Raw genomic sequence first — 5,951 nt, 5'->3', positions numbered from 1 at the left:
TCGTAACCGACGTTGGGCTGTAGCGGAAGCGTGTCATTTCAGACCACTTTTCGTCACCCAAATGGCAACGCTTTTATTTGTCGCTTTGATTTAGCGATTCACTCTTTTGTCTAGTTCAATATTTGGTGTGAATTGAGGTAGTGACGCAATTTTTATTTCGGTTAAGTTGTAACAGATGGAGATAGAAGTAATCATAATTCACTACGGCTTTATCCATCGCGCTTGTCTTCTGTGTTTTGGTACAAGCGCTCATATGTACCAAGAGACAGAGTTTCCGCAATGTTTTTATTCCAAGTCAAGATAGGCTTCTTCTGGGTTCTGCCGTTGTCAAAGCACCACGACACACAGCAGTAGCTGCCGTAGCTTGGACCGCCGGACGGCATGGCATCAGCACGGTCTGAAAATATCAATAAGTGCACGCTTCGTTAATTACCAAAAACTTATGTACACGTCATAACTGTACCAGGAAACCGCTTTGAATGAATAGCGAACCGATGCACAATGTAAAACCACCGACACATCCTGACCTCTGACCCATATAACCCGGACTTACAAGGATAAATGTTAATAACCCGTACAGGGGTGTTCAAAAGTTCCCAGGCCGCCATCCTATTTAATCCCATGGAGGGCATCGCGGCCTGTGAAGTTTTGGACACCCCTGTGCGTATTCAGTATAAGGAGTACATTGGTAGGCAAGATAGCAGTTCACATAAGCGTGATAAAGATACATTCGAAACGTCCAAATACGAGGCCTTTGTTCAAATGCGCGCAACGCCACGCCTACGCGACAATACGTTGTGCAATGTCTTCGCCACGAAAAAATGATAAGGAACCGAAAATTACTAGAATGCGCAGTACTTCCCAACACGGCCGCCACAATAAGTACATGCAGTAGTCATTGGTGACTTTTCCCCACCGTTACTTTTCTGTATAAACAATCCGCACGGACGCATACACCAGCCTCCGTCCGTGCGCCGTAGATACGGACCTCACTAAAGTACCAAACGCAATAAGCTATGCTCGCTGTTTATGTCACATGCCATTGTTTGCAAGCAATATCGTTAAAATATTCAGGAGCCCTTACTCTATAAGGGAAACGAGCAAGCAAAACTTGGCTACAGCGTGCCTAACGTCCTGCTTTCTTTATTTAGGTAGCGCCCGTCCCTGGAACGCCGTTTTCGGTCTGAATCAGCGTGGCATCTTTTATGTTCTTTCCAGCGTTCGTCCGCCTCTAGAACGGGCCAACGAAAAGACCGTCAACCGCGACGTGTTCATTTAAACGCGGTTTAGGAATTCAATTTTCTCGAAACCGGAATTTTCCTGAAACGTGCAATTCATGATATTGACCTTAAGCGTTGTCCAGTAGATAGTTTTTAATCCGCCAACACGAACTGTTTCAATGGAACGCCGATACCGCGGTTATCGCAAACAGCGCTGGGCAAGAACGGTTTACCCTCGCAAACCGAGACGCAGCGTCTCGATGGCGTCTGACAAGCTGCGAGTTGCAGTGCAGTGCACAGCCGTGAACCGGTGCAAGTGAATGGCAGCTTCGCGTCGTTTGATTATTTTCACGGAACGCAACCAACAAAGATTATGCCGTTCTCGGTGGGGACAGCAAGAAAGTACAGCTAGTACAGCCCTCTTGCTACGCGTTTCTTGAGGGGGCATGCTTTTCGCATTGTTCGCGTCTAGCCGCCTCATATAGAGCCGCAAACTGCTTTTTTTAGCGAACCTCGTCGTGCTCACAAGTCAATTACTCCAAGCTTCGCTTAAAAACGTGACTCACCTTTCTCACACACAAGAACACCGCCGCAGCCGACGTTCACGAGACGTTCCCGCTGGCACGCCGCTGGTGTCGTTGATTTCTTCTCGATGGACGAATGGTGATTGGTGTTGATGGCAGTACGAATGAAGAACAAGAAGCACGGAAGGTGTCTTCGATAAATTCTGTTTTTATGTATCAGAAACACGCCAAATTTGGGTGTATAATTATTATTTTGTAAAGCGATTGAGCAGAATTCATTACAACATTTTCTTTTTTTGCGCCTGCGTCCCCTGGCGTTTGATGAGAGCATTAGTTCGTTACGTAGCCGTGACGTAGTTCCTGGGGCCAGATTTCTCGGAGTGTCCGCTCTTAGTCTTTTTCTTTCTCTATGCCTCAGCTATCATGGTTGCATGTTGTCTCAAGCAAACCCCATTGGCGGACTGCTTTTCTCAATGATATCTTGCAATGTAACTTTTAAAATGACAGCGCGCTTGCTAATGAAGAAAACGCGTGAAAGGAATTTGACGTAAGAATAAGTCTTTTTATGTAAATACGCTCGAATGCTTATTACATTCCTTTTTATGTGTATCGTTCACTTGGCGTTTCCGTTGAGAGCGCGGAGTGGCTCCACTGGCCGGGCGGATACGCTCGCCTACGAGATAAGGCGCATTGTAGCCTGACCTACTTCACTGACTGGCCACGATTGACGGCGTGCGCAACGTACACGCGATGTAGCGGGATTCGCACCCGCAATGTAGCACAGCGGGCATTGCCACTTGTTCCGCGTTTCTACTGAGCGCGTAGAGCGTTCGCAAAGCAACCCGGACCAGCAGAGCTATCAACTTCTAACGCCCTCTTCTTTCATATCACTGTTATCTTTGTGTCCGACTTCCTGCTTCTCCATACCGTTCAGCAATGTTCAGGCGCCGGCTGCGCGCTAAAAAGTTACAATGCTCTCACCAGACTCTTCTCTTTTACCCAATCTCTCTCTCTCCCCCTGGTGATTTGCTGTGGGCATACCGCGCCGTGGTGCATGCGCTGGTCTGAGCGAAACGGCCATTCAAGGTCAAAATAAATCTATCGAATCCTTTTGAACGCGATAGCGTTAAGGACCCCGCGTCGCAGACAATCCGGCGTCGGACGTCGTTTCGGCAAAAAGAATTTCGAACCGGACATACCCAGGCCATCCATGTGGCGCAAGGAAGTTACTTAACTACTTGAATTTCTCAAGCTAAAATGCGTAGACAAGTCGTAAAGCACGACTTACACACAACCTACAGACATGATAGCGTCGGATTGTAATTTGAATACACGGGAAGACATAATTTTGTTTCGCGAAAATTAAAAGAGAAAACCCACAAACCCCTTTTCCAGCGTTTCTACCATTCATAGAGCGGCTATGGCCTCGCATATTTGCGCGCGCAAATCTCAAAGGCCATATAACGGCATGCCCGGTTCCTTGCAACACCTCCAGATGGCGCTCACTTCCGTCGCATCGCGGCCCACGCGGGAGGGTTACGTTTCTAACAGAAGGGTAGCCTTCAGGCGTAGCGTACGCCCCCAGTGTTTCCTGGTAAACATTACGGTTACATAAGCTGTAGTTGCAGGGAAGCGTGAGAAGCTGCCAGGGATCTTAGCATGATATCGCGTTCCACTCTTAAAGGTGAAGCTACTTCAAAAAAATTTTTTGAGAGGGGGGATTCGACAAACGTCAAAGATTTTCCTTTGATCATGATCTGTCAGCTCGACAAGAAGCGAAGACGAGGAAGAAGATACGAATGTAGGCGCTGGCTATCATCATCATCATCATCAGCCTACCTTTATGTCTACTGCAGGACGAAGGTCTTTCCCAGCGATCTCCAATTATCCCGGCCTTGCGCTAGATGATCCGAACTTTCGCATGCGAATTTCCTCATTTCATCATCCCACCTAATTTTTGCCGTCCTCTACTGCGCTTCCCTTCCCTTGGCACCCATTCTGTAACTCTAATAGTCCACTGGTTATCTGCCTATGCATCACATGGCCTGCCTGGCTTCATTTTTTTTCTCTTAATGTCAATTAGAATATCAGCGTTCTCATCCACGCCGCTCTCTTCCTATCTCTTAACGTAACGCCTAACATTTCTCGTTCCATGGCTCTTTGCGCGGTCCTTAATTTTTACTTTAACTTCTTTGTTAACCTACAATTTTCTGCCTCGTATGTTAGTGCAGGCTCATTGTACACTTTTTTACAGTGGTGGCTGTTAGAACGTCGTTGGGTTTCTCTTGACGTCCGCAGCTGGGGGAGAGAGAGCTGAGAGAGTGAAAGCAGAGTGTAAAATAGCATCGCGCAGCATAGCGACGCGGCCAGGGTGGGTGGAGAAGGAGCGGGGGAGAAGGAGGGGTGCGCACGCGCGAGCGAGGAACGTGGCCCGGATGCGTGCCCTGTCCTGTGGCATGCGAGGCAGGGGGGTCGGGTGAGGGAGGAGGGGCCTTGTTCTCCGGCGGCTGCCAGGGTGCCTCAATGTCCTCCTCGCCCGCCACTCCGTACATAGCGGAGACAACCGCGGCGTCTACTGCGGCGTTGGCCACGCGAATTGCGGACGCCATAGTAGACGCCTTCGGCGGGTGCCGTAGGGAAGCGTTGCTGGTGCTCGTGTGTCTTGTGTGCGTTTTGACACTATACTCGCGAACTTTCTATGGGAATGAAGGGCAAGCTACGGAGACAAAGAGCGCAAAAGTGAGAGCGCTTGTGAAAAGAGTCCCGTGTTTTCATCCACGTCAGTTTAAGCTGGAGAAGAGAAAACATAAACACCTTACTAGCAATAGTTGAATCAGATAAAACACACCACTGAATGTAAACGTTTACTAATCTTGCGGCTTTTCCCTTCCGTATCTGGGCAGACGTGAAACCGTTGCATGTGGAAGCTGCGTCGATTCAGCGTCTGCTCCGAGCAACCAAAAGCACTGTCAAACGCCGGCGGACCGCTTGACGCGGTAATACATGTGCAGAAGCTCCGCCCCCGTAGCTTTCCCTTCACTGCCACAGAAAGTTGTCCGCGAGTATACTTTACTGGCCTTCCCCGAGCTCCGCTGGTCTCTGGTGTTTGCGATAGCAGAGTTGCGCATATTTTTTTTTTTTTTTAACGACAGCGGTAAGGTTCCAATCAGTTTTTGGCAATGCCTGTCGTACGCAAGCATTATCAACTGTTTACCAACTGAAGCTTTAATGGAAACCTTTCCTTGTATACCGTTTCTCGAACCATCAAGGTATAGACGCCTGCTATAGTATATACACTGCTCGTGGTGCACGTCATCACGTCAGTGCCCTCAGACATCCAACAAAACCGTTACAAGAATCCTTGCCTTTACCTTCTTTGCTCCCAGCCCATATACCTCCGACCTCCATCGCTCTCTTTCCCACCACTTCGTGATAGAAAGCAAAACGGTTTCGGAAAGCTTATTGACGAAGCTTTCTATTTCCTTTCTTTGCGTTTAGCACGAGGGCGACCTGCATTTGCTCCCATTGATGGCGAGAGAACAGATGTCCATTCTCAGTCGATCCTACTCCAATACTTACTCCTATGTAAACTTTTTACGCCCGTGCAGAGTCCACGCAGCCGTCAGTGTAGGCCTGGCGAACTACCCCACCTGTATCGTCCAAAGCAAACACACGGAAGCTTGAGTCTGGCAAACACAGTTTGGCTCTCTCTCTCTCTTTTTCTTTTTTTGCATTTGAAAGGTGGGGAGAGTACGGATGCTTTACTACATAGCCACTTGCTGAAGAAGCTCTTCCACGCGTTTCCTCCTCGAACGGGGACGACGAACAGATGCGCGTGTGTTGTCGTAAACCGCCCGGAATGCCTCGACTTTCTACATGTGACGCCGTGGACACTGTTCGAAAAACGAACAGATGCCCAAAAAATCGGGAGGAATTTGTCCTCCTCTTGAAGCTCGTAGACAGCTCGTAGACGTGTAACCGCTTTTCAAGACGACTACACTGGTATGTTACGAAATACATAATATAGTTGAAATGGCACTTTTAGCTGACACAAGCATCTTCATTGTACGTGGACAAAGCATAATCACCTCCCCAGGTTTTCTTGTGGTAAAAACTGCATTTTTTTGCTTCCACCTTCAACAGATTGACCGACGAAGATGCAACATCGCGTTGTGGGTTGCTGTGTTTAGGTTGCATGCTTCTAAGA

At 48.4% G+C, this 5,951-nt stretch overlaps 1 long non-coding RNA gene across 1 annotated transcript; it reads right to left on the bottom strand.

Moving 5' to 3' along the window:
* Positions 1-271: 271 nt before the first annotated feature.
* Positions 272-2,148, bottom strand: LOC140219355 (uncharacterized). Its single transcript, XR_011895568.1, has 2 exons — positions 1,787-2,148; positions 272-397 (listed from the first exon to the last, which is right to left on the bottom strand). It is a non-coding gene; the product is annotated as an uncharacterized lncRNA (long non-coding RNA).
* Between the last annotated feature and the right edge of the window lie 3,803 nt (positions 2,149-5,951).

Source organism: Dermacentor andersoni, chromosome 7, assembly GCF_023375885.2.
Source record: "Dermacentor andersoni chromosome 7, qqDerAnde1_hic_scaffold, whole genome shotgun sequence".
Taxonomy (NCBI): Eukaryota; Metazoa; Arthropoda; class Arachnida; order Ixodida; family Ixodidae; genus Dermacentor; species Dermacentor andersoni.
This window is presented reverse-complemented; position numbering and strand designations above follow the sequence as displayed.